The 15,720-nt window shown below is 35.7% G+C and overlaps 1 long non-coding RNA gene across 1 annotated transcript in view; it reads left to right on the top strand.

The window, feature by feature from the left end:
* The first annotated feature begins 12,418 nt into the window (after window positions 1-12,418).
* The window catches only part of LOC125934917 (uncharacterized), a 63,951-nt gene continuing 60,649 nt past the window's right edge, over window positions 12,419-15,720 (top strand). The window contains exon 1 of the long non-coding RNA XR_007461574.1: window positions 12,419-12,651. This is a non-coding gene — a long non-coding RNA (uncharacterized LOC125934917). The remainder of the gene's footprint in view (window positions 12,652-15,720) is intronic.

Below are 15,720 nucleotides of genomic sequence, written 5' to 3'. Positions count from 1 at the left end.
TGCAGATCCATCTTCTTCTTTTTATTCTATTTTATTTCATTTCATGTTATTTTATTTTCACTTTGACCTCCCATCCCCGTCTCCACCTCCACCCCTGGAGATACACCGAGCTATGTATTATTGAAAGATAAATAGTATTGTGTTGCAATACTATGTTTCACATACAATTTTAGGTGAATTTGTGTGTCTTCTGAAAGCTACTCTTGGACACTAGGGGGTTTATAGGTCAAGAACCTTCTCTTTAATCTGCACTATTCAACACTGTAGTCACTAGCCTCGTGTGACTGTTTTAATTCAAATTTAAGATGATATAAAATTGAAAAGTAGATTTCTCAGTCACACTAGCCATATTTGAAGTGCTCGGTAGCCATCTGTGGCTAGTGGCTGCTTACTGTCTAGCACAGCATAGCACAGCATAGATCATGCCTGCTATCACAGAAAATTCTAATGGACAACATTTCCCCAAGTTATCTGTATAAGAAGTCTCCCAGATCTAAGGATTATTTTAGTTGGAAACATTTTTTCTAACTGGCATGCCTTTGTGCTTGTGTGGAATAACATTCCACAAAACTGAGAGAGTCCTCAATAGAGCAGATGGGGAGAGAGTCAGGGCATGAAAATTCTAAGTATTGGTTCTCGATCCAACAAATTGAAGGACTTCAAATCTGCCCCCACCCACTTGCTCTCTGAGGAATTCTACAGTGAAACACACTTAACCCTTGAGGTCATAATTATAATCCCTCACTTTTATATATAACATTTTGTAATTTGAAAACCTATTGATTTACACCTGCCTTTGGTGATAGTGTTATTATTTTAACCATTGGTTGTTCATGAAATGTCCAGACTGGCATTAAGTTATGAAAATATAGGAGGTGATGTACAAGAGGTTTTTACTTTCCTCATTGAACCCCCTTTCAATCTACATTAAGAGATCATTCAGGGGCTTCTAGTTTCTGTGATCTCCTTCTCTCTTTGCTATTCCTCACGGTTCTGGTTCCCTTCTGGAATCAGGGACATGGAATCCTCTACTCTGGTCCCTGCTGAAAGGTGAAAAGTAGACCCTTATGACCTTGGTCTCCTTTTATAGAAGGACACTTGGATATTTAGATTCTTCAGAATGGAAAAAATAAACTCTTTGCTAGTTTTGACAGTTTCTTACTGCATAATTTTAATAGGAGTGAGGAGTTCAAGGAAAAAAATAAGGCAAGGAAGAGGGAAATGACTCACTGTAGTATAGCTTCATTTTCTGACAAAGACACTGAAGCTAAAAATGGGTCAATGTCATGCCTAAGATTATTCAGCTAGTGAGTCTCTTCTCCACATTCTATGCTCTTTCCTAAGTCATGCTGACAACTTGGGATAAAGAACTCCACAGTTCCCAGACCACTTTGATGTTTGACTGTGTCTGATACATAGGACTCATTGAATTCCAGTCAGTATGCATCTTAGTCACCGTGAATCTTATGAAATGAGAGGCACTGTGGCTGAGAACAGTAGTTGATGTGAACATTTGCCATGATCAATAGATGTGATTGATGAGTCAATGAATGGGCCCTTATGTTCAAAACTAAATGTCCCAGGAACTCTGATAGTCCCCAGATTTATAGAAGATAATTTCCCCTATGGAACTTGAATTTACTTTATATGTATTAGTACATTTGCTACAGCAGAGAACAACAAAGTTGCAGTGTGATAGGAAATGATGTGGCTGTTGGGCACTTAACTTGGTTCATTCTTAGATAAGAAATTTGCTTTGGTACTTTCTCCAGCCATCTTCATCCTCCATGCATGATTCAAATTCATGCCTCAGTAAAATCACAAATGGTTACTTGTCATGAATCTTTATGTCTCTCTTGACTTGTCAAAACAACCTTAAACATGGTATTTTGACAGTGTGCTAGTGTTAGTACAGCTCATTAAATAGTACCTGTTCTCTACCTTTTGTGCATATGGTAGGATTGAATTTTTCTTTGATTTGCTGAAATTGGGCATGAGCAAGTGAAACAGTTTGGCTAGTGGAAGCTACCGGGAGAGCCATGAGTCACTTCCATACAGAAGCCTTAAGAGCCAGTGTGCAATGTGTGTGGGTGGAGCAAGCTCCCACTGTCTGGGAGAAAGCCTGAATCTGAAAAGTTGATAGATACATGGTAGGATAGGAAGCTGCCAGGGTGCAAAGCTACAGTTGCTGCAAACATCAGGATGAAGGAATATGCTGAGGAACAACTGACACATAATCAACATAATGTGTACCCACCATATTTGACTTATCCATGCTTGGGCACCATGGGGGCTCTGATTCCCTGGTCCTCAATACATTCTTTAGTTGGACATACTGGTATATATCTACTTGTTCTCTCTCGCTCCCTCCCTCCCTCGCTCTTTTTCTCTTTGTCTCACCTTTCCATGCCTCCATCATCAGGAGTGGAGCTACTGGTGGATGTTGACTAGACTGCCTTAACATCCCCCTCAGCTTTACTGAGATTTGGAAAAGTTTTTTCCTGATTGTAGGCCCCTGACTTTTCCTTTCTCAGTATATTTTCTTTAGATAACTTACATTTGTATTGTAAAGATTCCACAACCCAGAAATGTGTTTCTCAAGGACCTGTGAAATGTAATCAAGGAAAGAGATCGTCCCTATTTGAGTGTCTGTGGGAGGGTAAGAGCCTAACTCTTGAAAAGTAACAATTATTGAACACAGAAGTCCTAATCACATGAACCAACCTCACTGTGAATGTCCTCCAGTACTTTCCTGTTAGCTCACCCCAGCATTTAAACATTCTACTGCCTTTTGTCTCAGCAGAATTGAATTTAGTCTCTCTCCTAAGTTGCAATAGTCTTAAATAAGTCTTCCTTAACATTTTTAACAAGTGTCCAGTGAAGTTTTTCTTTAAAAATGCATATGTATTTAATTTGATTAAGTAGTGCCAGATTGTTATATAGAATGGCTATACTGGTTTATATTTCCATATATATATATATATATATATATATATATATATATATATATATATATATATATATATATATATATCTGTTAGCAAACCAGAAGGTTCTTACATCCCCATGTTTCTACCAACCCTTAGACATGTTTAGAATTTTAATGTTTGTAAATTGATAAGCCTAAGTAATATCTCATTTTTTTAAATTTGCATTTCTCAAACTACCAATGATTCTGAGCACTTTCTTTTATATGCTTGATAGATTTTTGGAGTTCCCACCTCCACAAATTCTCTGTTCATGGTTTTTGTCTTTTATTCCATTGGGATTGCTGTTTGTTCTTGCTCCTTTGCAGGAATTCCTTTTATATTCAGTTATGGCCTTGTCAATTTTAGACCTTCCAAATAACTTCTCCCATGTTTTCAGCCACTGGTGGATGTTGTCACTTGTTAAACAGAAATGCACATTTAAAAAACTGTTTATTTTGAACTTCAAACTCAAAGAAGAGTTGCAAAACTAATATATAAGAACTCTAATATATTATTTATTCAGGCTCACTAATTTTAACATTTTATTCCATTTACCGAATTTTCTCTCTTTCTCCCTTACTCTCTCGCCCACCCTGTCTCTGTCTCTCGCCACACAGACACACACACACAGACACACACAGACACAGACACACACACACACACACACACACACACACACACCCATAATTTATATTTTTAAATAAGCATTTGTGAATAAATGGCAAACATTCTATTTCTTTACTCCTTATTATTTCAGTGTGTGGTTCCTAAGAACAGGATCAAGCTATAACCAGAGTACAAGCATGAAATAAGAAAATTTAACATTGATTCATTATCATCTAATCCTCTATACAAGTTTGGATTTTGCCATTTGTCTTGATAATTGAATTTTATAGTTATTTTCTCCCTCCAATCCAGGATTCTACCGGTCACATCTCTGCTATTTCCTTCCTTTCTTTCTGTCCCTCAGGATTCTTTATTTTTCATACTCTTAACATTTTATTCTGTAGATTGTTCCTAAATTTGTGTTTGTGTGATATTTCCTCATGATGATAGATTTTTTCTTTTTTTTTGCAGAAATACTAAAATGGTGATATTGCATTCTCAGGGCATCACGTCAGGAGGCATATGATGTCAATTTCTAATATCATTGAAGGCGTTAACTTTGGTCACTTAACTAACATGAGTCAGCCATTTTTTTCTTTGTAACTAGCTACTTTTATGTAGACACTTTGTGTCCATGGCAAAATAAGGGAATGTAAATGTATTTTCATTTTGCATTTGTCCCATCTATATGGGCTGAACTGAACTCACTTCATATTAGCTCATAGAGATCTTTTTTTAGTTCTTTATTATAAACCACCCTATTGTGTGTATGCATCATAATTTATTCTGTCTCCTACGTATAGACATTTAAGTCATTGCCAATATTTTGCATTTACAAATAACGTTCCAGTGGATAATCTAATGTATGTGTATTTTTTTTTACTGTTGGAGGTGTATCTTCAGGGTAGATTCCTAGAACTGGGATTGCTAAATGAAAAGGAAATGCATATGTAATTTTGTTAGAGATTGCCAAATTCCCCACTGCAAGGGTTATATCATCTACATTCCCACTAGCAATGAAAGAAGGGTTCCACAATCTTGCCAGCAAAATATGTTGCCAAGCTTTTAAATTTTTTGCCAACCTGAGAGAAGAGAAATGGTACCTCAGTGTAATTTTATTTGCTTTTCTCTTATTATAAGTAAAATTGAAATGGTTTCATGTGACTGAGGACCATGTACATCTTTTTTATGATTTGCTTGTGCCTTTAAATCATTGTTCTATTGAGGTTTTGGTCATTTTTCCTCTTTAAGAGTTTTTTTTTAAGAGTTTTTAAGTACATTAAAGAGAATACATTTTTATCTGTGATATATTGTGATGAAAATATTCTTCCTCAACTTGTCATTTGTCAGTTAATTTGGCTGTTTTTTTCCATAAAAAAACGTTAATTTTATGTAGTCAAATTTATCTTTAAAAATTTTTTTCAACTGGATTTTAAGTCTTAGTTAGAAACTTTTCTTATACTCATGTTATAGATAAATTCAACTATGTTTTCATCCAGTACTTATATGGTTTTATTTTGTACCTTTATATTTGCATAAGTACATTTTACATTTTATATCCCTGGATCTATTTGGAGTTCATTTTTACATATGTTGTGAGGAATACATTTAATTGTATTGTTTTCTAAAAGACTATCCAGTTGTCTCAGTACCATTTTTTAAAAAGTTCGTCTTTGTCCCCAGGGGTTTGAGAGACACCTTTATCATATGTAAGATTTCCATAGCTGCTTGAGCCCCTGTCTGGGCCTTGTGTTCTATTGCACCAGTCTTTGTGCTTGCTTATGTGCCAGAACCACCACATGGTTTCAATTACAGAATCTTTATTGACTGTTTTAATATCTGGTATGGATAGTCCCTTTTCATAGCTGTGCAATAGTTAGCTATTCATGTCTGTTTACTTTTCCTTATGAACTTCTGTTGCAACTTATCTAGCTTCATAAAAAACCTTCTTAGTATTGTAATTGCTATTGCCTTAAATTACAAATTAGTAGATGTAGGGAGCAGTCAGCTTTTTATAATGCTGAGCTATCGTCTCCATGAATAAGAGCTGCGTCTCCGATTCTTCAAATCTGATTTTGGGTCTTTCAGTAGTGTTTTTAAGGTTTTCTTTTTTCTTTCCTTTTTTTTAAGTTTATGTATTTATTTTGGAGAGAGAGAGAGAGAGAGAGAGAGAGAGAGAGAGAGAATGAGAGGGACTCCCAAGCAGGCTCCACACTGACAGCACAGAGCCCCACGTGGGGATTCATCTCACAAACCATGAGCTCATGACCTGAGTCAAAATCAAGAGTGGGACACTTAACCAACTGAGCCACCTGGGTGCCCCAGGTTTTTCCTCTACGGGTTGTACTAGTTATCTCTTGCTGCATAACAAATTACCTCTAAACTTAGCAGCTCAAAGTGATAATAACCATTTATTACCTCACACATTTTCCATGGGTCAGGAGTGACCGAACTGGGTGATTCCGGCTTGAGGATCTCTCATGAAATAGTTGTCAGGATTGTGGCTGAGGCTGTGGAGAGCTGAGGCTAAGCTTATGTTTCTAAGATGGCTTGCTCACGTGGCTGGCAAGTTGATGCTGGCTGTTGGGAGGTCATGGTTTTGAGTGTCCTCAAAACATGGCAACTGGCTTTCACTGGACAGATGATCCAAGAGAGAGAAGAAGGTGGAAACTACAATCATTTTTTTTTTTTTTTTAGCTTAGCATTGGGTGTCATACAACATCATTTCTGTGATTTGTGTAATTGAGTACACAGATTTGCATTGATCTTCAGGGTGGGAGAAGTCTATACAAAGAAGTGAATATATGGAAAAGGGGAACATTGGGATCATTTTGGAGGTACACATCTGGCACATATCTATAGTGTTTTTACATTAAGATGCAGTTTTGGAATCATGGTGTGTGTGTGTGTGTGTGTGTGTGTGTGTGTGTTTATTGGGAATGAGTATTGAATTTTTAAAAAGTTTTCAGCATTTATGCAGATCATAATGTGATTTTTCTCCTTAGATTTATGGTATTTTTTGGTAATAGATTTCCTATATTGATAGTATCTTGCATGCCTAGAACAAATCCTGCTTGGTTATTGCATATTGTTTTCAGTGTGGTGATTAATTCTGTTTGCTAATAAGTATTGAATATTTTTGCATTAATAGTCACAAATTGTATTAGTTGGTAATTTTATTTTTAAAAATCTGGACTATGTCATATTTAGTTATCAGTGTTATATTTGCCTCGTAAAATGATTTCAAAAGTCCTTTATTTTCTATGATTTGGGTACAAGTTTTGTTATATTGGGACTATTTAGTTATTGACAGTTTGGTAAAACTTCATTGTGAAACCTTCTGGGCCAGATGGTTTTTTTGTACGGTATAGCCTTGATAATTTCTCTCTTTTTATCTATGAAAATAAGCCCATTTAAGCTTTCTAAATGTACTTGAGGAATTTTGGTACACTGTATTTCTTTAGCAATTATTTATTTGATAGAAGTTTTCAAATTTATTTGCATAGAGATATGAAAGTAATTTCATGATTTTAAAGTTTATTTTAATGGCCGTTTCTTATTATTTCTTTGTATATTTGTGCTTTCGTGCCTTTTTTCTTAATTAGGTGAACTAATGATATGCCTACTTTATTAATACTCTTCAAAGAACAAGGATTTTGATTTATTAATTAGATTTCTTGTATTTCTCTACTATATTAATTTTCACTTTTATCTCTTATTTTGTTCTTTTTTTTAAAATTTATTTTTTATTTTTTTTAATTTTTGAAGGAGAGAGAGACCGAGCGTGAGCAGAGGTTGGAGCAGAGACAGAGGGAGACATGGAATCCGAAACAGGCTCCAGGCTCTGAACTGTCAGCACAGAGCCCGATGCGGGGCTCAAACTCACAAACTGTGAGATCATGACCTGAGCCAAAGTCGGACGCTTAGCCGACTGAGCCACCCAGGCGCCCTTCTTATTTTGTTCTTTATGCTTCATTTTGTTGAACTTGATTGTTCTTTTAAAAAACATTTTCTGGAAGTAACCCTCACAATATTGTGGGCCCTCTTGCCATGACTTTATTCCCCTGAAGTTTAAAAAAATATACTTTTAGTTTGCAACTTAATTCATTAATTTTTATTATTTTATTTTTATTGATATAAGTGTATATTACTTTTTTCTGATTATTGCTTGAATGTATTCCATAGATTTTGATTTTTTTCCTGATTACTGTTTGAATATATTCCACAGATTCTGATATGCAATATTTTCATTATCATTACATTTTGGAAAATTTGAAATTTGGGGTTGTATTTCCCTTTTCCCTTAAGATTTGTTTAAAAGAAAAATTTTAATTCTCAGGTGAAAGAGTTTTCTTATTTAAAAAAAATTTTTTTTAATGTTTATTTAGTTTTGAGAGACAGAGAGACAGAGCATGAGTGGGGGAGGGCAGAGAGAGAGGCTGGCACAGAATCTGAAGCCGGCTCTGGGCTCTGAGCTGTCAGCACAGAGCCGGATGCAGAGCTTGAATCCATGAACCATGAGATCATGACCCGAGCCAAAGTCACACGCATAACTGACTGAGCCACCCAGGTGCCCCATCTTATTTTTAAATACTGTTATTAATTCCTTATTGCATGATAATTATACAGTGTTGTTTATATTATTTCTTCTCCATGTGACTTACTGATGCTTTCTTTGTGACCTAGCAGTTGATTCATTTTGTAAATGTTCCAGGTAGGCTTGAGGGGAAAATGTAATTTTCTCTTTTCGGGGTTTAATGTTTGATATGTTTCCATAAGATCTGTTTTACTGGGAATGTTATTTAAGTCTTATATAGCTTCATTAATTTTTTGTCCCCTTGACCTGTTTTATGATGAGAGTAGTTTACTCAGGTACATTATTGGTGTGCTTTTGTTTATTTATTTCTATTTGCTTCTCCTTGTAGTTTCTGCTTTATAAAGATGGTTGCTGTGTTATTTGGTATATAGATATTTCTAGATGTTATATCTCCCTTTTGAATTACAGCTTTTAGTATTAACAGAGGTCCTTTGGTTTCATTAATTTGTCTTTGGCTTGCACTCTACTTTGATATCAGCATGGCAAACAGTGTTTTCTTATTGATTTCCTTTGCCTGTTATGTCTGTATTTATCCCTTTGCATTTAGCCCTTCTGATTCACTGTTTCTCAGGTGTAACTTTTGTATGCATCACAGATTTGATATTTCTTTGTGAGTCATTTTTATTTTGAAAGATGAATTAAGCCAATTCACATTTGTTGATATGCTTGTTATATTCTCTATTCTATCATTTTATTTCAATTATAATTACCATATGATTTTATCATATTTTCTGTTTCTCTACCTTACATGTTTGCTTTGCTTTTTAATATTTAGTTTCTTTTGCTATTAGGAGTAGGTATTTCAGTGATAACCTTTTTACTTAAACACCTTTTTTTAAAAAGATTATTTATTTATTTATTTTGAGAGAGAGAGAGAATAAGCAGGGGAGGGGCAGAGAGAGGAGACAGAGGACTGAAGCAGGCTCTGTGCTAGGCTCAAACTCTCAAGAGTGAGATTTTGACCTGAGCTAAAGTTGGATGCCTAACTGACTGAGCCACTTACATGCCCCTTAAACACATTTTTAATGCCCTTCTCCACTGTCTTCTTAACTTTCATTACCTGATTTGTCAGTTTCTTTTTTTTTTTTTTTAAGATTTTATTTTTTAAGTAATCTCTACACGCGACATGGGGCTTGAAATCACAACCCCAAGATCAAGACTCCCACACTCTTTTGATTGAGCCAGCCAGGTACCCCAGATTTATCAGCTTCTAATGTATCCTTTGACTCCTCCCTTTTATCTGCACAACAAATGTTTCCAAGCTGTGGTCCACTGAGGCCTCTGAAACCCTTTCAGGGAGTTTGTGAGTCAAGCCATTTTCATAATAATACTGAGACATCATTTTGCTTTTCCATTCACATTTTCTCATGAATTCATATGAAAATTTTCCAGAGGCTGCCTGATATGTGATGATGTTATCACTGTGATGGCTAATGAAATGTGGGAAACACTATGACAATCCAGCTATCTTAAGCCACACCTAAGAGGGATTTTCAAAAATGTAGATGATGCCACTTTTGTCACTGTATTTTTTTTGGAAAAGTATCATTTTTCTAAAAATGTTATTTATGTTACCATGTGATAGATTTATTCTAGTTATTTTTAAATTTTTTTTAATGTTTATTTATTTTTGAGAGAAAGAGAGACAGATCGTGAGTGGGGAAGGGGCAGAGAGAGATGGAGACACGGAATCCAAAACAGGCTCCAGGCTCCAAGCTGTCAGCACAGAGCCCAACACGGGGCTCGAACTCACAAACCATGAGATCATGACCTGAGCTGAAGCCAGATGCTCAACCGACTGAGCCACCCAGGCACCCCTCTTGTTATTTTTAAGTAAATAATCCCTCAGGTTTAATTGCTCATATGGAAAATATTGATATCTACAATTTAATAAACAAAACCTTCTGAAGTTCTCAAAAATTTGAGAAGTGTAAAGGATTTCAGAGATCAAAAAATTTGAGAACTGCTTCTATGCAACATCAATGAATTGATTCTGTTTTTTACATGCCTTCTCCATTCTCTTTCACCTCTCATTTACTCATATTTCCTTCATCAGAATCTATAGCATTTTATATTATTCTACTCTTGCCTCTATTTTTTAAACCTTACATCTAAAACTAGATGTATTAAATCCTGTTACTCCTTTTGCCTAAATTTCCTCAGTCATAACTTGGATGAAATGCATCCCTTGGCAGTTTCTTCAAGAACTCATTGCTACAGTATTTCCCAAGTTCTTACATGTGTAAAGATTTTTTTTTAAGTTACTTTTTGTTTATGGCCTTGATATTGAAGAACAGCTTAGCTGGATATAAAATCCTTGGTTCACATGTTTCCCCCTTGAGTTTCTTGCAAATGTTGCTTGGTTCCTGCCTTGTTTTGTATGTGGCTCTTGGGAAGTCAGATTCTAGCTGAATTTTCTTGCTATTTTAAAATTTAAAATTTCTAGTACTTTTGCCTGACTAGAGACCTGAGTTTTTTTGTTTTGTTTTGTTTTGTTTTAAATTTCTCTCAGGTCTCATTTCTGAGGGTTGATCATTCTGGGTAAATTTTCCCAGGTACCTGGTGGGCCTGTTTTAGTATGTGGATTTCGATTTTCTAAAATTTCTCAAAACTTTTCATGGATTATATTTTAAAATATTAATTTTATTCCATTGTTTTGTTTTAATGTGTAATTGGATCTCCTTTGCTTATCTTCCATTTAAACTACCCTCTTTTTGATCTTTTTAAAATGTTTTTATCTTATGGTTATTATCTTGGTTGTTTTTCCATTTCCTTTCCTTTTATTAAATGTTCATCCAATTATAAACTTCCTAGGGCAACTTGCAGTTTTCTTTTTTATTTTGAGATGAGTTTTTTTCTTTTTATTCTATTTCATTTCATCAGCTTTTACTTTATTCTTCCTGTTTTATGTCCATCTGGTTCCTTAGATTTTGATAATCTGATTCAGGTGTTTTTCATATTCTCCAATGATTGCTTGAAAATACTGGATTTGGTTTGGAGTATTGTGCTATATAGTTTCTTTTGCTTTGCTGTTGTTTTGAGGGCGGTGTGGGAGAATGTTCACCAGTTTCAATGTCTCAATTTTAAATTTCAGTTTTATTTTTCCAAATTTGTATAAATGTAGACTGTCTTGGAGTCTCTATTTTGTGGATCGGATTGGCAATTTGGGAAGATTGCAAGTTGTTTATTTTGGGAACTTCCTCTTATGTTTGTGAAGTGAAATGCAGCATCTTTAATGAATATCTTTTTTTTTTTCAATATATGAAGTTTATTGTCAAATTGGTTTCCATACAACACCCAGTGCTCATCCCAAAAGGTGCCCTCCTCACTACCCATCACCCACCCTGCCCTCCCTCCCACCCCCATCAACCCTCAGTTTGTTCTCAGTTTTCAAGAGTCTCTTATGCTTTGGCTCTCTCCCACTCTAACCTCTTTTTTTTTCCTACCCCTCCCCCATGGGTTTCTGTTAAGTTTCTCAGGATCCACATAAGAGTGAAAACATATGGTATCTGTCTTTCTCTGTATGGCTTATTTCACTTAGCATCACACTCTCCAGTTCCATCCATGTTGCTACAAAGGGCCATATTTCCTTCTTTCTCATTGCCACGTAGTACTCCATTGTGTATATAAACCACAATTTCTTTATCCATTTATCAGTTGATGGACTTTTAGGCTCTTTCCACAATTTGGCTATTGTTGAGAGTGCTGCTATAAACATTGGGGTACAAGTGCCCCTATGCATCAGTAATGGATATCTTTCTATCTATTGATGATCTTTCTGTCTGTCTATCTGTCTGTATCTATCATAGCAGGAAAGTTGCTGGGTATTTCCCAATTTAAAAATTTGTTTTTGTTTTGTAGGATACCAAATTTCCTTCACAAGCTTGCTTTTTTCCTCACTATCCCAGACTGTAACGTGTTTCTTTTCCCTTGAGATATTGTATCTTCCTGAGGTTGCTATCTGGGCTCCTGCACACCTTTACATCTCTTTTCTGTAGTCATTCTTTTGTTGTTTTGTTGTTAATTTTTATTTAAGTAATCTCTACACCAAACGTGGGGCTTGAACTCAAAACCCTGAGATCAAGAGTCGCATGTTTTTCTGACTGAGCCAGCCAGTTGTGACAAAAATTTGTGACAAATGACTTCTTCTTACTGAGTTTTGTCACAATTAGTATGGACTTTCTCTTTCCAGAGGTGATTTTAATCAATCTTAGGCAACTACACCCCTGTTGGAGGAGAACTTCAAGAGGATATGACCTTTGGTTCACCTTTGGGCTGGAACCCAGGCAATCAGAGGTTCCTCCCTTCCTCCCACCTCTTCCACAGCTGAAGCGGTTTTCCAGGGCACAGCGTTGAGAGAGCAGTGAGCTCTTGAGAACATCTGCTGAATCCAGTTAAGGCCTCTATATAAACTCTTAAGATGGGGGAGGTGCGTGTGGATGATTTCTAGTTTTGCAGTGTTTGTGAGAAGCTGCGTAGGTAAGTTATCTTGTTTGTTAAATTTTCTACCTACCCATGACAAGTGGCCTGTACCTGCCTCTTTCTTCAGTTTCTCCTTGCCCTCCATGTACAAGGCCAGTATCCCCTTCTCTCTCCCCAGTTGTCTTGGGCTTCTCTCACTCTCCACAAATGCTTGCTGGGGGAGCTAGTGCTCTTAGTCTGGTAGTTAGGCTGAAGTGTTGGGTTTTCTGTGGTTTTATTTGTTTTTCCAGTTAATCTGTGTAGCTTGTTTGAAAAAATTGTAGAGTGATTCTTATTTAGGTGTTACGCTTATCTTGGGCCCACCCAGAAACAGAAATTCTTAAATGTGACCGAACTGGATCAATCACCTTTCCCCTCCTTTCCCTCATAGTATATGCTTTTTGTTTTTATTTTTTTTAAGTTTACTTTACCTCTACACCCAACATAGTGTTTGAACTCGGGACCCAAAGATCAAGAGCCACATTCTCTACCGACTGAGCCAGTCAGGTTCCCCATATATGCTTTTGTTACTTTATTTTGTTTATGAAGTCCAACAAACTTTTTTCAGTTAACACTATAGTTTTGTTGCCTTTATATCTCAAACCTATCAACAGTCTCGCTTTTTATATAGCGTTATGACGTTTTTATAGTTTGATTTTTCTCCATGTAGTGAACAAATTTTCCCATTACCTTCCCTTAAACAATTCTTTTCTTACTTACTTGCATTTTGTCACATACGAGGTATTCATATACACATAAGTGTTTCTAAGATATTTACTCTGCTCCATTAGTTTATTTTATTATTATGGCTTTAGAGTGTGTCTTAGCATGTGCTTGCCAGCTTTTTAGTTTTTGTTTTAAAGTTGACTGAGCCACATATAGACCTATACGTTTTTGTTCGATGTAAATTTTGAAGTAAATACTATCTCTTTCTCAAAATGTTGAAATTGAAAGTTGGAAATTGACAGATTAGTGATGGAAAATTTTCCATGTAAAAAACTGTCGGAACTTCCATGTATTCTGAACATCTTTAATGACCTTCATTAGACTTTAAAATTGTTTTCTAGAGGGGTATTGAGGTTTTACTGCTTAGCCTAATTCCTAAGTTACCTTCTATTTTTGTTGCGTATCTTATATTCTCGAATTGGTCATTGCTGATGTTGACTAATACTATTGATCTTTGTAGGTCAATCATGTATCAGCAGAATTGTTAAGCTCTCATTTATTATAATAGTTTGTCTCTAGATTATGTTGGTTCTTCTAAGTATAAGGCCTCCACTTTACTTTGTCATTTTGTACTTTTGGGTGAGGTAAAAGTAGGAAAATAAAGCTTTATTTAGTGTGATTATTTGAGAGCTGTCAGCACCTGTGTGTGGATATTTAAAAAAAACTTTAAGTATATTTATTGTGAGAGAGAGAAGGAGCATGTGTGTGCAAGCAGGGAAGAGGCAGATAGAAAAAGAAAGAATCCCAAGATAATGCCCTGAGCTGAAATGAAGAGTTGGGACACTTAACTGACTGAACCACCCAGGCACCTTGTATATGTGGATATTTAAAAAAAAAAAAAAAGTTATTTTGGGGAAAGTATAAGTCGGGGAGGGGCATGGAGAGGGAGGCACAGGATCTGAAGCTGGCTCTGACCTGACAGGCTTACAGTGGTGACCCTGATGTGGGGCTCAAACTCGGGAACCATGACATCATTACCTGAACTGGAGTCTGACGCTCAACTAACTGAGCCATCCAGGTGTCCCTGTGTGGATATTTTTAATGTAGTAGTCTGTTAAAACCATGGAGAAAATACTCGGTCTCTGAAGCCAAATGATCAAGGGAGGAGAAACATGACCCTTAAATCTTATTTGTATAATTTCTCTTCATTTTAATAGCCGGGTGGGCTGACAAAAATCCGTGTTTATTTTAGTTATTTGACTTGAATTTTAAAATTTTTGTTATTTATTACACAGTGGATTATTGTAAATTAAAGAAGTAATCAAAACATTTTGTGAATTATTCCCAGCCTATGATTCAAATGACCTAGAACTACAGGGGGAGACACTGAGATTTCCTCTTCCTGCCTCCACTTCCTTCCTCTTCAATGAACCATGTTCTGTGCATCCTTTTTATCCCTTTTCTTTATATTTAAATCCATATGTATGTGTTACACCACTGCTTCATTTACTTCTTAAATCTATTCTTCCTCGTAATACAACCCACATAACAGTGGCTTTTAGTGTGTTCACAAATTGAGCCATGTCTGGCAACCATGAATAACATTTCCATCATTGTGAATTTGTGTTGTTTGAATATTTCATTGTAAATGGAATTAAGCAATATGTGGTCTTCCTTTACTTCACTGCACATGACTTTTTAAAATAAGTATTAGTGGGATCCTTCTTCTTTCTCTTAAATGTTCTTATTTTTATTTTTATATTTTTCTTAGATGTTTCAAACCTATCTTACATGTTTCTGAGTAATTATTTTTAAAAACAATAAAACCTATACAGACCAGATGCATCATCTTTGATTCATGCATTCTGTTATTGATGGATATATGTTGTAGCTGGTCATTCTTGACAAAAATCTCTTACTGAAATTGGTTGATAAATGCATTGTGCATATGTAAGGCCTAGTCTAGAGGGGGAATCTACAAAATGGAAATAATACTGCCTTCCTTTCAGTTACTGTGCAGGTAAGACAAGACAATACCCATGCTTTGAACTATGCCTGGCAAATAAACTCCAAAATGTTAGCTATCATTAATATTACAAAAATACGTAGTGGCCTAGAAAATATTTAGAATAGTAAGTATGAAAAGCAACCCAGTAAAACAGTATACAACCTTTGGTGATAATTTTGTGAAAGCTACATATGCTTGTGAATAAAAAGTGAAAGGAAATAATTTGTGTGTGAACAGAACCGATTTGCTATGATGATGGTATTACGGGTTGCCTTTTCATATTTTCAAAGTGTCTTTAATGTTACATCTGTATAGCATTAAAAAGAAATGCAGAGAGAGAAGAATTCTTGCCCTTCAAGATGAGAAAGAGGTTCCCAAGCACCCTGAGGTTGGGGTCCCTACCCAAATCAATG

Source organism: Panthera uncia (genome assembly GCF_023721935.1).
Source record: "Panthera uncia isolate 11264 chromosome A1 unlocalized genomic scaffold, Puncia_PCG_1.0 HiC_scaffold_17, whole genome shotgun sequence".
NCBI classification, from domain to species: Eukaryota; Metazoa; Chordata; class Mammalia; order Carnivora; family Felidae; genus Panthera; species Panthera uncia.
The sequence above is the reverse complement of the archived record's forward strand: the minus strand, read 5'-3'. Positions and strand labels throughout refer to the sequence as shown.